The following is a 20,454-nucleotide window of genomic DNA, read 5'->3' on the forward strand; positions in this document are numbered from 1 at the left end:
CTCCTTGTTTATTAGGGTCTTTGGCAGTGTGGATTGTAGGCTGGTAATCCTTACTCTATGTCTAAAATCCGAATATGAGTGAGTACATATCATGTTTGTCTTTTTGTGATTGGGTTACCTCGCTCAGAATGGTTTCTTCTAGATTCATCCATTTTCCTGCAAATTTCAAGATTCCATTGTTTTTTTCCGCTGAGTAGTACTCCATTGTGTAAATGTATCACATTTTCTCTATCGATTCTTCGGTTGAGGGGCGTCTAGGCTGCTTCCAGTTTCAGGCTATTACAAATAATGCTGCTATGAACATGGTTGAACAGATATTCTTATTATAAGAATGTGCTTCTTTTGGGTATATGCCTAAGAGTGGAATTGCTGGATCTTGTGGTAGACTGATTCCCATTTTCTTGAAGAGTCACCATACTGATTTCCAAAGTGGCTGTACAAGTTGGCACTCCCACCAGCAGTGGAGAAGTGTTTCCCTTTCTCCACATCCTCTCCAACATGAACTGTCATTGGTGTTTTTGATTTTGGTCAATCTGACAGGAGTAAGATGGTATCTCAGAGTTGTTTTGATTTGTATTTCCTTGATGGCTAAGGATGTTGAACACTTTCTTATGTGTCTTTCAGCTATTTTAGATTCCTCTATTGAGAATTGTCTATTTAGTTCTGTACTCCACTTTTTAATTGGGTTGCTTGGTGTTTGGGGGACTAGCTTCTTGAGTTCTCTGTATATTTTGGAGATCAGCCCTCTATCAGATGTGGGGTTGGTGAATATCTTTCCCAGTCTGTTGGCTGCCATTTTGTCTTGCTGACTGTCTCCTTTGCTTTACAGAAGCTTCTTAGTTTCAGGAGTTCCCATTTATTAATTGTTGACCTCAGTGTCTGTGCTACTGGTGTAATGTTCAGGAAGCAGTCTCCTGTACCAATTAATTCAAGGGTATTTCCTACTTTGTCTTCTAATAGGTTCAGTGGAGCAGGATTTATGTTGAGATCTTTGATCCATTTTGACTTAAGTTTTGTGCAAGGCGATAGGCTTGGGTCTAACTGCAGTCTTCTACGTGTCTGCAACCAGTTATGCCAGCACCATTTGTTGAAGATGTTCTCTTTGTTCTATCGTATAAATTTGGATTGTTTGCCAAAAATCAGGTGTTCATAGTTGTGTGGGTTAATATCAGGGTTTTCAATTCTATTCTATTGGTCTACCAGTCTATTTTTGTGCCAATACCAAGCTGTTTTCAGGACTATAGCTCTGTAATAGAGCTTGAAGTCAGGGATGGTGTTGCCTCCAGAAGTTCCTTTATTGTACAGGGTTGTTTTGGCTATCTTTGTTCTTTTGTTTCTCCATATAAAGTTGAGAATTGTTCTTTCAAGGTCAGTGAAGAAATGTGTTGGGATTTTGATGGGTATTGCATTGAATCTTTAAATTGCTTTTGGCAGGATTACCATTTTTACTATGTTGATCCTACCTATCCAAGAGCATGGGAGATCTTTCCATTTTCTGGTATCTTCTTTAATTTCTTTCTTTAGAGACTCAAAATTCTTATGGTACAGATCTTTCACATTTTTGGTTAGTGTTACCCCAAGGTATTTTATGTTGTTTGTGGCAATTGTAAAGGGTGATGTTTCTCTGATTTCTTTCTCCACGAATGTGTCATCGATATATAGTAGGTCTACGGATTTTTTTGAGTTAATCTTGTATCCTGCCACTTTGCTGAAGGTGTTTATCAGCTGTAGGAGTTCCCTGGTAGAGCTTTTCGGATCTCTAATGTAGACTATCATATCGTCTGAAATACTGAGAATTTGACTTCTTCCTTTCTGATTTGTATTCCCTTGATCCTTTTGTTGTCTTATTGCTCTAGCTAGGACTTCAAGGACAATATTGAAGAGGTATGGAGAGAGTGGACAGTCTTGTCTTGTCCCCGATTTTAGAGGAATTGGATCGAATTTCTCTCCATTTAATTTGATGTTGGCTGTCGGCTTGCTGTATATTGCTTTTATTATGTTTAGGTATGTTCCTGTTATCCCTGATTTCCCCAAGACCTTTATCATGAAGGGGTGTTGGATTTTGTCAAAGGCTTTTTTGGCATCCAGTGAGATGATCATGTGGTTTTTTTCCTCAGTCTGTTTATATGGTGGATTACATTGATGGATTTTCGTATGTTGAACCATCCTGGCATCCCTGGGATGAAACTTTCTTGATCATGGTGGATGATTTCTCTGATATGATCTTGTATTCGATTTGCCAGTATTTATTGAGAATTTTTGCATCAATGTTCATGAGGGATATTGGTCTGTAGTTCTCTTTCTTAGTCGTGTCTTTGTGTGCCTTGGGTACCAAGGTTATTGTAGACTCATAAAAAGAGTTTGGCAATGCCCCTTCTGCTTCTATTTTGTGGAACAATTTGAGGAGTATTGGTATTAGCACTTCTTTGAATTTCTGGTAGAATTCTGCAGTGAATCCATTGGGCCCTGGGCTTTTTTTGGTTGGGAGACTTTTGATGACTGCTTCTATTTCCTTAGAGGTTATAGGTCTGTTTAAGTTGCTTATCTGCTCTTGATTCAGTTTTGGTAAGCGATAACTGTCCAGAAAATTGTCCATTTCCTTTAAATTTTCAAATTTTGTGGAGTACAGGTTTTTAAAGTATGACCTGAAGATTCTCTGGATTTCCTCAGTGTCTGTTGTTATGTCCCCCTTTTCATTTCTGATTTTGTTAATTTGCATGATCTCTCTCTGCCTTTTGGTTAGTTTGGATAACGGTTTGTCTATCTTGTTGATTTTCTCAACCAACCAACTTTGATTTTCTCAAAGAGAACCAACTCTTTGTTATATTGATTCTTTGAATTGTTTTCTTTGTTTCGACTTTATTGATTTCCGCCCCCAGTTTGATTATTTCTTGGTGTCTGCTCCTCCAGGGTGAATTTGCTTCAATTTTTTCTAGAGCTTTCAGCTGTGATGTCAAATCTCTGGTGTGGCTATTCTCTAGTTTCTTCATGTGAGCACTTAGAGCTATGAACTTTCCTCTTAGTACTGCTTTCAAAGTGTCCCATAAGTTTGGGTATGTTGTGTCAACATTTTCATTGAATTCTAGCAAGTCTTTAATTTCTTTCTTTATTTCTTCCTTGACCCAGGAATGTTGCAATTGCGTGTTGTTCAATTTCCATGAGTTGGTAGGTTTTTTGCACTTTGATTTGTTTTTGATTTCTAACTTTAAAGCATGGTGGTCTGATATGACACAGGGGATTATTCCAATTTTTTTGTACCTGTTGAGGTTTGCTATGTTGCTGAGAATTTGGTCGACTTTTGAGAAGGTTCCATGTGATGCTGAAAAGAAGGTTTTTTCTTTTGTGTTTAGATAGAAAGTTCTATAAATGTCTGTTAATCCCAATTGGGCCATAACTTTTGTTAGTTCCTTTGTCTCTTTGTTAAGTTTCTGTCTGGTGGTCCTGTCCAGTGGTGAGAGTGGGGTGTTGAAGTCTCCCACTATAACTGTGTGAGGCCTTATTTGTGATTTGAGTTTTAATAATGTTTCTTTTACAAATGTTGGTGCCTTTGTATTTGTTTAGAATTTAGACTTCTTCCTGATGGATTTTTCCTGTGATGAATATGAAATGACCTTCTTCATCTCTTTTGATTGATTTTAGTTTGAAGTCTATCTTGTTAGATACTAGGATAGCTACCCCAGCTCGTTTCTTGGGTCCATTTGATTGGAGTATCTTATCCCAACCCTTTACTCTGAGGTAATGTCTGTCTTTGAATTCGAGGTGTGTTTTTTGTATGCAGCAGAAGGATGGATTCTGTCTTCATATCCAATCTGTTAGCCTGTGTCTTTTTATAGGCGAGTTAAGACCATTAATATTGAGGGAAATTAAGGTCCATTGAGTGTTTATTCTTGTTTGTTTTTGGTTTGTTGTTGGTACTGGTATTGTATGTGGAGTTACCCTGCCTTTTATTTTGTGTTTTTGTAGAGTGGGATTATCTATTGCCTATGTTTATGCGAGTGTAGTTATTTTCCTTAGGTTGGAGTTTTCCTTCCAGTACTTTCTGTAGGGCTGGATTAGTGGTTACATATTGTTTAAATCTGGTTTTGTTGTGGAATATCTTGTTTTCTCCATTTATAGTGATTGAAAGCTTTGCTGGGTATAGTAGTCTGGCTGGCATCCATGTTCTCTCAGGGTTGGTAGAATATCTATCCAGGTCCTTCTAGCTTTCAGAGTTTCCATGGAGAAGTCTGGTGTAATTCTGATAGGTTTGCCTTTATATGTTACTTGGTCTTTTTCCCTTGCTGCTCGTAATATTTTTTCTTTATTCTGTATGTTTGGAGTTTTAATTATTATGTGACAAGGGGACTTTCTTTTGTGGTTCACTCTATTTGGTGTTCTGTAGACTTCTTGTACTTTCATTGGCATGTTTTTCTTTAGGTTGAGAAAGTTTTCTATGATTTTGTTGAATATGTTTTCTGCACCTTTGAGTTGGGTTTCTTCACCTTCTTCTATACCTATTATCCTTAGGTTTGGTCTTTTCACGGTGTCCCATATTCCTGGATATTTTGTGATATGGATTTGTTAGACTTCAGATTTCTTTGCTTGACGAGTTTATTTCCTCTAGTTTGTCTTCAGCATCTGAGATTCTGTCTTCCATCTCTTGTATTCTATTGGTTATGCTTGCATCTGTGGTTCCTGATTGTTTACTCAGCTTTTCCCCTTCCAGCATTCCCTCAGTTTGTGCTTTTTTTATTGTCTCTAATTCAGTTTTCAGGTCCTGAACTGTTTTCTTCAGCTGTTTAATTGTATTTTCTTGGCTTTTTTGGCTTTCCTCGATTTCTTGCATCTTTTGGTTCGTCTTTTCTTCCATTTCTCTGAAGGATTTTCTGATTTCCTCTCTTAGGTTCTCTATCATCTGCATGAAGTTGTTTTTAAGGTTGCTCTCTTCTGCTTCTTCTGTGTTGGATGTTCATTTCTTGCTGGTATAGAGTCCCTAGACTCTGGTGGTGTCATATTGGTTTTCCTGTTGTTGGATGTGTTCTTATATTGTCGTCTTCCATCTCTTGTTCCAGTGGGTACAGTAGGTGTCACTTCCTTTCCTGGTGTGTATGGGTCCGGTGTTCTCTTCAGGTGTGTGCAATTGACTTTGATACTCTGATGGGTTTCAAGTCGGGTGCAGGCAGGTCTGAGGCACTCGCTCTCCAGGTGGGTGAGAGCAGCACTGGTGCAGAGATGTCAGCAGACTCTGGGTTGCTGACTCTGCTTTGACAGGGGTCAAGTCACCCTGTCAAAGATCCCTGGGCAGGGTTTGCCAGGGTGGGCAGATGGAAGTTGAGCCCAAGCAGGGGCTGAAGCAGCTCCCCTCTGCACTCTCTGCACTCTGTGGGGGCCGGAATAGCCCAGTGATCTCAGCAGAGTAAGGATCCCAGAGTCCTCAGGGACTGATTCAGTCTGCCTGCAGATCCTGGGGCGGGATTTGCCAGGGCGGGCAGGCAGGAGTTGAGCCCAAGATAGGGGCCAAATCAGTTCACCTCTGCACTAGCTGCCCTCGGTGGGGACCGGAACAGCCCAGCGATCTTGATTCATTTTTTTAAAGATACTGTGGTCTTTCCTTTTTCTCACATGTAATTCCCTTCAACTTACTAGGTGTTTGTATAATTGAGACTTCCTCAGAGTCAAAACATTTGCAGTAACAAGATGTTACATCTTGTGGGGCTAGAGCTACAGGTGGTTGTAAGGGCCCAATGTGAGTTCTGGAAACAAAACTAGGCCAAATTTTACTAAGATTCCTTGATTGCAAAAGAGAATTCTATTATTAATAGGATGTTTCAGGGATTGATTATATGAAGTTGAAGACCAAATCGCTATTCAATTAAGCTTTTCTGAAAGCATAAAAAGGGGTTGCTGGTCATGGGAAGAGTAAAAGGAAATCAACAGGTTCTGTTGAGGAACCCTCAACTTGCTTAGGAGGTAGTGTCAGTATGGGAGGTGAAAAATCCTAGCCTTTCTTCATTTCCCAACCGTTTACATTTGAATGTTTGAACAGGCTGTGTAGCTGCCCAGGCTTCAGCTTTATCACATGCAAACTCAGGGATTAGATTTTGGAGACCAATATGGGCGCATCTATTTAAGACTTGAGGGTATAATTAGGGTATTGAATGGAGTCAGTGAAGATTGTGTGTCTCTATAGGTTTCCACATGTGAATATCATCTATCACCTGCCTCAGTGAAACCATTTTAGAGAAAGAAATTATTCAATAATTACCTCATAGTCCGCTTCAGTTAATGAGAACTTGTTGAATTTTTTGACAATTTTCTCTGTGTTGGTTGGTTTCTTAATCACCCTTTGGGAAAGCACGGGTTTTTGTCACAGGTCTATTGAGACAGTGCTACAAATGAACCCATGTCACCTGAGTAAATACCCTGTCTTCCTGTTTCTCTTATGTAGGGGAAATGCATGATGTGGGTTAGCCAGCACCAGTGTTCGTTTGGTGATTTTCCGGTCTTTTTGTGAATCCCTGCCTATCAGCAGAGTCCTAAACAGCACAGTTGAGGTCTCAATTCACGGGATTTATGCCATCTGGAAATGAGCTTTAAATTTTGTTCCTGTGTTGAAATTAAGGGTGTGACATAGCTATTACAAGGGACGCTGTGAGCCTGAATTTGATTTTGTTATGTGGAGGTAGGATGCTTTGTTAGAAGTAAAGTGCTTGCCTGGGGAGAGAGCTGAGTGTGACTGAACTGTTAACTGCCCTCTTCCTCCCTTTTTAGCAGGAGACATATTTTGTTTTTAAATGAGATGACAAGCGAGAGAATTATCAAGACACAGTGAATTTTAAGAATCTCCTTTCAATTTTCTCAAGTTCCATTTAACCTTGCCTCTGATATCATTCTGTGCATTACTGTCAAAAGAACAGCTGCCTTTGAAGTCGGGAAGCCCTGCTGCTGGCAGAGTCATGATGGTAAAATATAAGCAGGGCTTTCGGTAAAGTCCTTGCTGACACTCGGCAATGCCTTATTATGTGCATAAAAGCGCGCTTGTGTGTGTGTGTGTGTGTGTGTGTGTGTGTGTGTGTGTGTGTGTACCTAAAGACCCAGAGTGCGTGGGCAGATAGATGATAATGGACACTGAGAGGGAGAACTGATCTCATGAATTAGGGATGGCCTTTCATAATTCATGAATTGCAGGCTGAGGGAAGACATGAAATCACCTGAAAAGCATCTGGAAGCAATCTGTAATTTTTAAGAGGCAGCCAAAGAGCCCGTGTCTCTCCAGTACATGATGATAAAATTGTTTGTGTGGAATTATGGAGGGAGTTACTTGTTACTGGCAAAACTTCTCACCATTAAATAAATGCTCCAAGATTGGATTGTGAGATGTTTCTGTCTATTCCTGTGTACTTAGTAGGCAATTAATGGATTAAAGTGAAGAAGGTGGCTTAGGATTTGTTTCTTTGCAGGTGAAATGTCTTTTCACTCTAGTCTTCACACAGGAGTGCTACTGGTTTCTATCAGAGTGTGTCCAGTTGTGAAGATTAAAGTCATGTTAACCTGACTTTCCTTTTGTTATAACCAAAGATACTACATTTCAAACTTTGAAGCTATCTGCATATAGGTCAAACACACAATCTCTTCTAATAAGTTCTTGGAAGTCATCTTTATATTGTACTATTGCAGAAAAATTGTGATATCCATGAGTGATTTTACCATCTGGTTCTTGGAAAATCCTTAGTATACAGAGCCATGGAAAGGATGCATTTGTTCTCTGACTTGAATTAGCTTAATCTGTCTAGAGATGGGAAGTATAATACCCAATACTAAGAAAGATTTCCTTCCTCCCCTGCCTTGTTTTTGAGTAGCTATGGTGATGTGTAATTAGCCAGGCTGACTTCCCTTTGCTGAGCCTCCTGTGTTGGCCTCACTAGTGCAAGGATTAAAGGTGTGTGCCACAGGACTGGCACTTCTTTATTCTCTATAATATGAATGACATTCACTCATCTTACTATCAACTCAGAAGACTTACTAATAGCTGGCAGAATTATGTAAAATAAATTATTGTAGTAACAAATTTAGATGACTGTTTGTCACCAGACATTTTTAATGTTTTCATTATTAAAATTACAGTACTTTCTGTTTTCGTAAAAAAATTTCCTTGCATATGTTCTCCAGCTTTTCTTCCATTGTGGTGTTTGTGGTTTTGTCTCATATTTATACTAGCTTTTATCTTTCATGCCTCTAAACATTTGGGGTTAGTCATTTTAGATATTCTTATTTCTGTCTGTATGCCTTCAGCTTATTCTGTTGTGCAGTAGGGATAGTCATGTGTCCATGTTGTAAAACTCATCTTTTTGTTAGGCCTGATGAGAGGAAACACATGTCTAACCACAAAGTAGATTTGGCCAGGGGAGAACAAAAGCAAAAGAAAACAAGAAAAAATCTTTTAATTTTTCCAATCTAAATAGGTACTAGGGTTCATTTTTATTATGTTGCTTCCATGAGGTGGTCATGTCATGTTTAGGAGACAGCATTTCATAGCACCTCCCCCCATCCTCAGTCTCTTACAGTTTCTTTGCATTCTCCGCCAAGATGTTCCCTGAGCCTCCGATGGGGGTGATATAAATGTCTCATTTAGGGTGAAGCACTCAACACTCATTCTCAGCTGTTTTTACCAGTTACAAGTCTCTGTATTAACCATTGACCACTACAAAAATAAGCTGCTCTGACCTACAGATGTAATGGTTAATCTTAGTTATCAGCTCGGCCTAGAACCACCTGAAAGAGATAGCTCTGGGCTTGTCTGTGTACATTATCTTGACTGGGTTAATTGCAATGAAAGACCCACCCACTATGGGTAGCATCATTCCTTGGGCTGGGAATTCTAGACCCTGTGAAGAGAGTGAGCTGAGCACAAGCAATCATTGCTTTCTGCTTCTCAACTATGGATGCAGTGTGACCAGTTGGCCTCTTGATACTGCTCTCTGACTTCCTTGCCATAATAGACTTTGCCCTGAAACTCTGACCCAAAATAAACACTTTCTCCCTTAGGTTGCTTTTGTCAGAGTATTTTATCATAGCAACAGGAAAAAGTAAGAAAGACTGGTATAAACATAAATATTTGAAGACCATTTGACAACATGTCCATTTAGTAAAACAACAATAGTATGTTCCCCTACTAAGCCTATTACCTGCCCAGCCATGGGCTTTTGACTGGGTTTACAGTAACAGGCATGATCTTCTTACTATGGAGTGGGTCTCTAATCTAATTAGAAAGCAGTTGGTTAACCTCATAACTATCACACCACTATTGTACTGCTGGGCACATCTTATTGGCAGGTCAATATTGTAGTACCATTGGGTCAGACTATTGATGACTTTTTACTCCAGAGGCCTGCACAGCATCTTCAGGCACTGTGAAAGATAGCCACCAGGGAGGAAGCTTGAAGCTCACTTCCAGCTTAATTTCCCCATGCCCCACAATCAAAGTGTATGGTGTCTTCAGCAACAGATTCTTACCATCTAGTTCAGGTGGGCCACCAATGGCAATGCCCCTGAGACTTCCCCATACTTTTTATGATAAAGACAAATGTGATCTGAAGATAATCCATTCAGCACACAAGTGGGAGAAATGTAGATTGGGATTTGTAATTTACTAGTGTTGGTGAGGAGGCATTATTCATTCCTTTCTATAGATTTTGAGTCTTCTGTGGGTTTCCTGACAGATCCAAATGTTAGCAAAATCCTTGCATTCCTCTGAAAGGTAAAGTGGACAAAGACATGTGCTAGTGAGGAAAGCATTCACAGGTATTGTCCTTCATAATGTGCTTGTTAGTTTGTGTCAGTTGGGAGTCACCTGGGAAGAGGGACCCTCAATTGAGGAATTGCTTTAATAAAACAAGACTGGCCTGTGGGTCATTTTCTTAATTAATGGTGTGACAGGGTTCAGCCCACTGTAGGTGGTGCCATCCCCTTGTAGGTGGTCCTTTATTATATAAAAAAAAGCAAACCATGGAGCAGACCTGTAAGCAATGTTTTTCTGTGGTTTCTGCCTTTAGGTTCTTTTCCTCAATTGATGGATTATAAACTGTAAGGTGAAATAAAACCTTTTCTCCCCAAGTGGCCTTTTGTTTATGGATTTTATCATATCAACACAAAGCAAACTAGGATATTTATTTATTTATTACTATTGGTATGTATCCAGTAATATTTAATAAACCATTTTTAAAGTCAAGTCTACTTGAACATCTGCATATCTAGGTGAACATTATCTTGTTCAAAACAGAGTTGTTTCTTTTTTTTTTTTTGAGAATTTATACTCTGTTTTCTACTCAAAGTATTTACAAAACATTCCTTTGGAAGTTGCATCCAGACCCCCAGTGGCATTTAAGCATCCTGGATCCTGAAGGGGCCTCTGTCAGCACTGTGACATTGTGTTTGAGAAACAAGGTAAATGCCTTTAGAGTAGGATGGTAAGTAGAAACACTGTTATTTTGACCAAAACCAAAAAGAAAAAATAATATAAGGCAACTACTTTTCCTTTTGTTGTCTCTGTGTGTAGTTGAATCCTAAGAAGGAAGTGTGTATCTAAACAATGATAGTATTGTTAAAATAAGTGATTAGATTTTGTAGTTTATAGAGAAACATTATTTATTTGGCTTATAAATATTGTTGTTCCTTCTTATTAAGATCAATCAATCTGTCATAATTCTAGAAATGTTTCTGTATTAATCAGTTTACATAAAGTGATATCTAAACTCTCTTACACTGTATACCTCTCAGGCTTTTTAATTTGCCTCTTATAAATGACTCCCTGCAGGTGTTTTGGAATGTTTCTCAAAGTGTTATCAGACTGCTTGTTAAAATATGCATTAAAAGTTTCAAATTACAGAGGGGGGCGCAGTGGAGAACATGCTTGGCATGAATGAGGCCCTGCTTCATTCCTTTACTCACTCACAATTCAGATTACCAGCTTCCTGTCACATCAGTGTCAGGATGGTATGGACAGGACTGGGAATCTGCATTTTATTAGTGTCACCAAAGAGTGACACCTCTTGAAGAATAAAACCAAACTTCTACTCAATATTTGTTTGTATGTATGTATATATATGAGTGTATATACATATATATATATGGACATACACCCAGACATACATATATACCCATACACATCTGTTTTACAGTTATTTACTTGATTTTTGCTTTGAATGCAGTAATTTATTTTGCTATTTTGACAAAGAATTATATTTCCAAGTAGCTCATAAGATCAAGTTGAAGATATAATTAGATATAAAATTGAATAAAATATTTGAATTTTATAGCTGCATTTGAAAGGGATGTGTTTTTCCTTGGATGTAAATGTGGGACATCTAGTTTTCCTCATCTGGATGCTGCACACTAAGTTTGCATTAACATCTGCTTTTCAAGTGTCCCAGTAAATCTAGGGCAAAGAATAACAGGGTGTCTGCAGAGGTCCCTGGAATCATGCTGCACCACTCTGAGCATTCAGTGCAGCATTTCTCAGTAAGCATTGTCTGAAGGTTGTGCTATGCTTATGCTTTGGAAAGACAAAATGCTTTCTTTCTGTTGCCCTGAGATCTTGTGAATGCTTCAAACCCTCCAAATGAAAGGAGATACTCACATGAACTGAAGTGGCTGCTTTGATAGGAAGCTATTTCCATTACACTCTCGTAATTCTAGGTCCCATTAGCCTCTGATGTTTTAGGAAGCACTAGTTTCCAGGGCCTAAGTGGAGTAAGCATTGTGATGGTAAAGAATGGCCACTAAGAAATCCTGCCAAAGATCTGTAGCCATCTCCAACTGTTCACCCTTATAGAAGTGTTTGGCCTGTTCTCACCTCTTACCTCTTAGCTTCAGCAGACAATGGTTGTTGAAAGAATGATTCTTAATAGTGTTTTTGTTTTTTGTTTTTTAACAGTAACACCCTAAATATTGTACTTTTAGAAATGAAGTTGCCCTCCCCACCCCCAAGGGCAGGAGGACATTGGAAGGGGCAAAGAGAATATGAAAGCAAATATGACGCCGAATATATGTATAAAAGGCTGAAGTCTGGTTGGGGGAACCTAGGAGTCAGAGGGAGCAGTGTGTGTAGGAGTAAGAATGACTTAGGCAATGAAGGGATCTAACATTCAGATGTATCACTGTCCTGGAAGGAAAAGATAACAGATACTAAAGGAGCACAGCAGGAACCACAAGCGGTAATGGATTTGAAAATGGACTTGAAAACATCTGCTGCAGAGCGGCATAAAGCTTTCGTGATCATCCGGAGGAGATGCTGTTGGCAGAATTCATCTGGTATGAATTTTGAATGTTCTCAGAACAGTAAGACAGATAGCAAGTAGACAGAGGCAATTACAGTTTTCTGAGCTGTTGAGAGAGAATTATATATTTGAATATACTATTTCAGGGTTAAGAGCTGTCTACATAAGACAGTAGCAGTTAGAGCAGCATTAGAATGCAGCCTTGGCAGTAGAATGATGAGTCACGAAGAGTGGCATGGTGATGAAAATTCCTCTGGCTTCTCAGGCTCTGTGTAGAACCAGTGAGAGGCCATTTTAAAAGATGATTTTAAACAAAAATCTGTCCTCAATAGTTGTTTTGGACTAGGTTTTCTAAGTATGTTAACACCAAAAAGTCTTCCAATATTATGAGTTATGGTTGGGTAGTCATGAAGGGACCAGTTCCCTGCTCTGGCAGCTATGACAGGCTGCAGGAAAACATGTAGGCGTCTGACTCAGCACATGTCTGACCTTGCTGGGCCTGCCCTAGTCACTAGGAGGTCAGGTACCCTCCTCCTGGCAAAAAACCAATCAGAAGTTAGCTGGAGGGGCTGTGTGCTTTATGGCTCTGGGCGTGCTTTATGGTACAAGTGATACAACAGTAACGTGTGGAGCATAGCAACTGCCCTGGGAGGGCCTATAGGCCATAACAACCAGTTGACCAATCAACATGGGACAGGTCTTCCAAGCCAGGAAGCACACCAATCCTAAGACTGTTGTGAAACTAGATACTTCCCATAAGCATCCCAATAAGTTCCCGACCTGGAGGTTCCTTGGGGTCCTTCTCCAGCTATCCGCAGCAATGAATGGACAAAGGGCCCGAGTTAATGCAGTTAGCTTGTTAAACAACAATAAAAGATTCTTTGCTTTTGCATGGGAAGGGGTCTTGGTGATTTGGGTGTTCAGAATCTGGGCACAACAGTCAAATAGCTACATAAATACCAGAAGTCTGAAGTTTTAAAATGTGTATTTGTATATACCTTTTCATAATCTCATATGTTTGAATCTATATCTATGTTCTTTTGTGCATGTAGTGTTTTTGTTTAGCCACTCTTGTCTCTTCACATGGTTCATGATGTTCACAATTTCCTTCCACTGTAGTTTGGTTTGTTTCCAGCATTTTATGTCTCTTCTAATAGACTTGAATGACATAGAATATTTATGTTTGATCACATGTCCTGTTTACTTTTATGTTTATGTTTTTTCTTTGTTTTGAGATAGGATTTTACTCAGTAGCTCAGTGTAACCTTGAATTCATGGAAGTCCTCTTGCTTCAGCCTCCCAAATACTGGGATTACAGACAGGTGTGAGCCACCATACAGGGCTCTTGTTTTATTTTTGGCATAGCTTTTGAAATACTTTAGCTTTTTTGTGTTTAAGTGCTCAGGTCACACTCAGAAAATGACTCTAACAACTCTACAACAGTTCTCTGGATGTGGGCCTCAGATGAGCCCTGACATCCTTACCTGGGAACTTGTTAAAATACACATTTGGGTTAAATCGGAAACTCCTAGGACAGAACCTGGAAGTTGGTGTTTAAGAAGCTGTCCTGTTAATTCCAGGGCTGGTTAGATCCTGACACCTACTCTAGACATAGTTGATGGTTATGTGCTATTGTTGAAGTCACTCATTTTCCATTGCCCTTGGTCCCCTGAGCAGGTAGCTTAGGTGTTTTTAACCTTTCTGAGATTGTTCTCAAACTTAACCAAATCACCCCCTCTAACAAAAGCAAAACACCAAAACCAGCAAACAAAACAAAAACAAGAACTTCCCCTCCCACAGCCTAGAGGATCAACAACCCTGACCTTATGCTCTGCCAGTGGTTTGGTTGGTTTCAGATGACCCAGTTATCTGCAGTTCAGTCAGCTCTCCAAATAGTTCTCATAGCTGTGGTCTAGAGGAGATGTATATCTACTCTGCTCCTCTAGCTCCAAAGCCAATGTGATTTAAATGGCTTCTTTGGGTTTGGTAACCGAAACCTGGAGGCCAGAACTTTTATTTGCAAACTGCAATTTGGATTATTTTTCACAAAAACCAAATGTGTTCTGATTTCTTCCCTTGAAAAGTCAGATTTTTTTTTCTTATCTGCCCAGCTTACTCTGTTTTTCTCTGAGACTTATCCTCTGTGGTAAGGTGGCTCGCTACAAAAAACTTTTTAATTCTTATAAACTTAGTTTCCTAAGCATTTGTTGGAGATAGTTCCTACAAATTGTCAGTTTAAACAGAGGTTCTATGGAATGCCACACCTCACTGCCTAGCTCTTTGTGTGGGTCTCCACAATAGTTCCTTATGAATGATACTTCCTTCATCTCAATAGTATTCATCTTTTATTCCTTTAGTTTTAAAGTATATTCTCATTTGCATTGATGTTTGCATGTGTTTCTCTTGACTTCTTGGTCCTTTCCCTCTGTCCATCCCTTTCCAAGTTGTTTTCTTTACTGCAGTTTTTTTTTCCCCTGGGTATTGTATAAGCTAAGCATGTATCCACCACTGACCTATCTTCCCAGCCCCCAGTTGTCTTTTCTCCATATTTCACCTGCAGGAACCTACATGTTCTTCTGTAGTGCCTATTTCTTTGTGTCTGCCAGGTCTTCCCTCAGATGCCACCTTAGCACTAGTCTTTATCAAGGTGCGTCCCATTCCCACAACCCTTTCCTTACTGACCCTTTGTCAGCTGCCTACTAGATGTTCTAGTCTAAGAGTACATCTAAAACTGAAGCCATTGTTCTTCTGAGTCTGTGCCCCTTTTAGTTTCCCTGTCTCAACAAGTGGCATCACCATCTATCAGCCAGATGTTTCTATCATTTTGCTGGCATTTCCCATGTTACAGTCAGTGTTCAGGAGTTTGGGGTAATTCTTCCAGAAACCAGAGATGTATTCTGTGATTTTTGCCATTTCTCTACAGGGGAAGAAACCAAAGCATATACGGTCAAGTTGTTTTCCAGAGGCCACAAACTATTAAGTGGAGATATACTGTCTTTTTTGCAGAGCACATGGTCCTAACTGCTTGTTGTGTTCTCCTACTTTCCTGTCTTAGGTGCTGTCCTACTTAGAGTTGTTATTGCTGTGATGAAGCACCATAATAAGAAGAAATTGGGGAGGAAAGGGTTTGTTTGGCTCACACTTTCACATCATAGGAAGTCAGGATAGGACCTCAAATAGGGCAGGAATCTGGAGGCAGAAGCTGATGCAGGGCCATGGAGGGTTGCTGTTCACTGGTTTGCTCCTTGTGGCTTGCTCAGCCTATACTCTCTCCATGTCCCTGTCCCTCTCCCTATTTATTTATTTATTTATTTATTTATTTATTTATTTATTTATTTATTTGTGTGCGTGTGTGTGTGTGTGTGTGTGTGTGTGTGTGTGTGTGTGTGTGTGGGTGTGGGTGTGTGTGTTTGAGACAGGGTTTCTCTCTGTAGCCCTGCCTGTCTCAGAACTAGCTCTGCAGACCAGGCTGGCCTTGAACTCAAAAGAGATCTGCCTGCCTCTGCTTCCTGAGTGCTGAGATTAAAGGTATGTGCCACCTCTACCCAGTCAGCTTGCTTTCTTACACAACCCTGGACTAACAGGGGATGGCCCCACCTATATTGGACTGGGTCCTCTCCCATCAATTATTAATTAAGAAAATGCCCTACAGGCTTGTCTGCAGCCCAGTCTTATGGAGGCAGTTTTCTCAGTTGAAGTTCTCTCTTCCTAGATGACTATAGCTTGTGTCAAGTTGACATAAAATTAGCCAGCACAGGTGACAAGGCCAGACATCTAGGTTTAGTCTTTACTCTTCTCATTCCTGTTTGTCTGGTTTAGCCTTTTGACCTCATCTTTCTTAAAATGTGTTTGCCATCTCTGCATTCCATTGTAAGGATTCTAGATTGGGTCTCTGTTATCTCTTCCCTTTACCACTCTAATTAACTGCTCTTCCCATTCATATCATTCATACTCCACCCTCTTTTTTAATAACCAGAATGTTATTTTTCCTAGTGGATACTTAAAAAAAAAAGTCAGCCCAGTTCTTGTGTATCAGTTACCCATTAGGTGGCTCCTTTTTAGAGTCTACCTCATTGTTGAGAAAACCCTACCAATTCTGGGGACTATGCTTCAGACAGTTAAGAACCATACCATAAGGCAGAGAGCTGCAAGAGAGTCAGTCATCCCTTAGTGATACCTGACACTTTTGAGGGGTATACAATTATAGAGAAATAATGGGTTTTGATTACTTTAGTTCTCAATTTCTTATGATAAAAATCATAATAAAGAAACCCATTATCTAATCTAGCCGAGGGAAACATAGTCTATACTTTTTTTGTATCTTTTTTTAAAGATTTTTATTTTTTTCTTATTTTTTATATATTTGAATTACAAACAAGATTGAATTACATGACAATCCCAGTTCCCTTCTCCCTCCCTTCCTCCCCTACCACCCTCCCCAACTAAAATCCTACCTATCATATGTCCTTTCTTCTAATCTACCATAGTCTATACTTTTTGTGGGTCCTCAGAAGAAGGATGCTCCACCCCCCACACACACTGCCATGCTGTGTTTTGGCCTCTGTAATCAACTTTGCCTTCCTGAAGTACATCACCCTCCTTTTTCTCCCTCTGAGCCTTTGCATGTACATTTCTGTGTAGTGGATACTCCTCTTTCAGAAGCCTACTAAGCACCACTGCCTCATTGTTCAGGTTCCAAACTAAATTTCCCATCACCCAGAAAGCATTCTCAAATCCCTTTGACATCTTCACATTTTGGTGAACCATTTTTCTGACCTGCTGTCAGAGGACCCCGTTATTCCCCCATTCCTACTAGTTGTTAAACTTTGTTTTAATTGTCTAGTTGTCTCTCTTGGACATGGTGCTAGGTCTAATTTATTTCTGTGTTTCTGTCACCCAGTATAGATACTCAATAGGTATCGATTGTATGAAAGAGTCAGTGAGTATTTAAAGGAGGTAAATAATGACTGCCACTTGCATATGCTTTTATCTTACTAAAATACCTAGCAGGTGATATGGCAGGTTAAGATTAGGTTCACCTTTAAGTAACTATCAGAGTCAATGACCAAACAAATTAAGGAATTATTTTTCTTCTAAGCAAAATAAATATGGACCCAGACTCTCCAAATATGGACCCAGACTCTCCGTGGAGTTGAGGGCTTGCTTCTTTAACTACCAGGCTCCACTGCTCCCAGCTCTCTGCTTTACTGTGTGTGAGTGTGATCTTGTCCTCATACAGTGTCCTGGAGATGGACAGCAGAACTGTGGCTGGCTATAGGCCCTCCCAAAATGCCAGCACTTGCCGGCTTCTGTCTCTGCCTGTGCACACCCTCTCTTGGGATGTTCTTCAAAGGTCTTCAGGAGACCTGCCATGGTGTCCCTTGTAGCTGCCAGAGGAACCAGGAGATTGAGATTTTGCCTGACCTCTTGCTGCTTGTGATTTGATTGGCGTTGTGTTAATAAGAATAGATGGTAACCAGCTGTCTCTGTTACATAGGTTAATATGATTTCTTCTTAAGTGATCATAGGCAGATGTAGTAATTTGTAGGGCTAGCCTTCTCCTTTCTCCTCCTCCCTCTTCTACCTACTGCCTCCCCTCTTCCCTTTCCTCCCCTTCCTGTCCTCTTCCTTCCCTCAGGTATACCCACTCTCCCTCCTTTGTGTCCTTCTTCCCTTTCTTTTGCAATGCAGGGGATTGAGCAGGACCTTTTTCATGGTAGGCAAGCATTCTCCCACAGAAGCCACATCCCTTTCCTCTTTCAATGCCTGCACACTATGTGTAATGATCAGCTTTGGTAATTGGCATGTCTATCATCTTAGACACTGTAATGGCTATTCTTCATTGTCAACTTGACTACGTCTGGAATTAACTTAAACCCAAGCAGCTGGGTACACCTGTGAAGGATTTTTTTTTCTCAATGAAATAATTTGAAGTGGGAAGACCCACATTTAATTTGGATCTTTTGAGGTGGTTAGATACACCATTAGTCCAGATCTTTTGAGGTTTGAAGATCCATCTTTAGTCTGGACCACACTGGCTGGCAGCCTATATAAAAGACATGGAAGAAGGAAGCTTTCTTTCTTTGTCTGCTTGCTTTTCCTCTGGCTGGCAAGTCCATTCCTTTACTGACTTTAGATTCAGGATTCTGTCAGATACTGAAGACCAACTGAGACATTCAGCCTCTGGGACTGAACAACTACTGGGTTCTCAGACCTTTCTTTGGTAGATGGCCATTGTTGGACTAGCTGGACTAGCCAATTAGCCATTCTAATTTTATTTTTTTAGATTTATTTTTACTATTTTATATGTACAAGTGTTTTGCCTGCATTTATATCTGTTTACCACATTCTTGCTTGGTGCCTGAGGAGGTGGTGAACCTTCATATGGGTGCTGGGAATTGAACCCAGGTCCTACACAACAACAAGAATCACTCTTAACCATTGAGCCAACTCTCAGCCCCTCTAAACCATTCTAATATATCCCCCTCTCTTTATTCTATAAGTTCAGTTCCTCTACAGAACTCTGACTAATACAAACATCTATCTTTTTATTGGGTTGAGAACATTAAATAACCTCTCAGCTATTTAGAAATAATTCCTGGAATTGTTTGTCAGCAATATTTATCCTACTGTCTACATACAGAATACAAGTTCTTTCTACTATCCAACTATGCCAGTGTTCCTCTTTTCCCACATCCTTCATACCCTTGTCAGGCTCTGGTAAATACTATTCTATTCTCTACTACTCTGAGGTCACCTTTTAGTTTTGATCTTTAACCATTTTGTGTAAAATTAAGTATTTAACAGTTTTATAGGCACCTAGAAAATCTAAATGATCACATCAATTTTTTCAATTTTTCAACTTTTTTAAATCAATTTTTTCTAGGATTCACTTGTTTATTTTATCATATACCTTCACAGGGCTTATTGAAATGTACCCTTTACCACACTGTTAGAAGAATATTGATAGAATTGGCAGAAAATTTGGCAATAGGTATTAAGAAATAAGCAATCTATAGTATCTCCCATTTATTCTATATCTACAAAGCTATCATGAAAAGTCAGAAATCCAACAAAATTATACTCAGTTCTTAAAGTGTATTTCCAGTAGTCACAAACTGGAGTAAACTAACAGTTTAATAATAAGAGAAGGGCTATGTAAATGAGTGATATTTGTGTAGGAAAAACACTGTGAAAGCTGGATTATCTTTTGTTGGGGGTGCTGCTTCGTGACTTAAAATAATGCTCAGGATATAGTATTAATTGGAATATACAAGAATCAAGATGGAGTGTATATACACGCATGTGTTATGCTCCTAATTTTAAAACTGGTGCAGTTATTAGAAAGCACACTAAAGACTGCAAAGAGTTATTGTAACCTTAAACTGAAAAGAAATATGAAATCTTAAGAGGCTAGTCTTTTGTGGTCTTGAGTATATACTTTCTCTGCTGTGCTGATCACTATTTTAGTGATCACTGTTGCTTTATATTTTTTAAATTTTTATTATTTTTAATTACTCATATTTATATATCCATCCCCCTATTCCCTCGCCCTCCCCTCCTCCCATGTTCCCCATCCAGCCCACCCCAACTTCCTCCCCCCACCGACTCTTCTCCAGGGATAGTGAGGCTCTCTACCAAGGACCTTCAAAGTCTGTCATATTGTTTGGGGGAGGGTCTAGACCCTCCTTGCGGTATCTGGGCTGCAATAGTATCCCTCTATAGGGAATGGGCTCCCAAATGTGAAAGGTTTGTTTGTTTGTTTTTTTGAGATAAAGCTGTCTTCTGTCACTCAGGCTAGTGAAGAGCTCATTATCTAGCTCAGGGTTACAGTGTTCATCTTGCTTCAGTCTGCCTAATACTTGGTATTACAAGTAGGAGTTCTTAGCTGGATCTGCTCAGCTTTAATTCTAGCAGTTGGGAGGCAGAGGCAAATGGATCTCTGTGAGTTTGAGACCGGGTTGCTCTACGTAGATCTAGGCCATCCAGGCCTACATAGTGATCATAGTATATATATGTATATATGTATATGTATGTATATATATACATATATATACTATGTATAATATATATTATATATAAAATCTATATAATTTTTATATACTATATATAATATATAGTATAATATATATTATATATAATCTATATAATTTTTTCTCTCTCTTGTACACACATATACAGAGAGGAGAGAGAGAGAGAG

This window comes from Cricetulus griseus (assembly GCF_003668045.3).
Source record: "Cricetulus griseus strain 17A/GY chromosome 1 unlocalized genomic scaffold, alternate assembly CriGri-PICRH-1.0 chr1_0, whole genome shotgun sequence".
Classification (NCBI taxonomy): domain Eukaryota; kingdom Metazoa; phylum Chordata; class Mammalia; order Rodentia; family Cricetidae; genus Cricetulus; species Cricetulus griseus.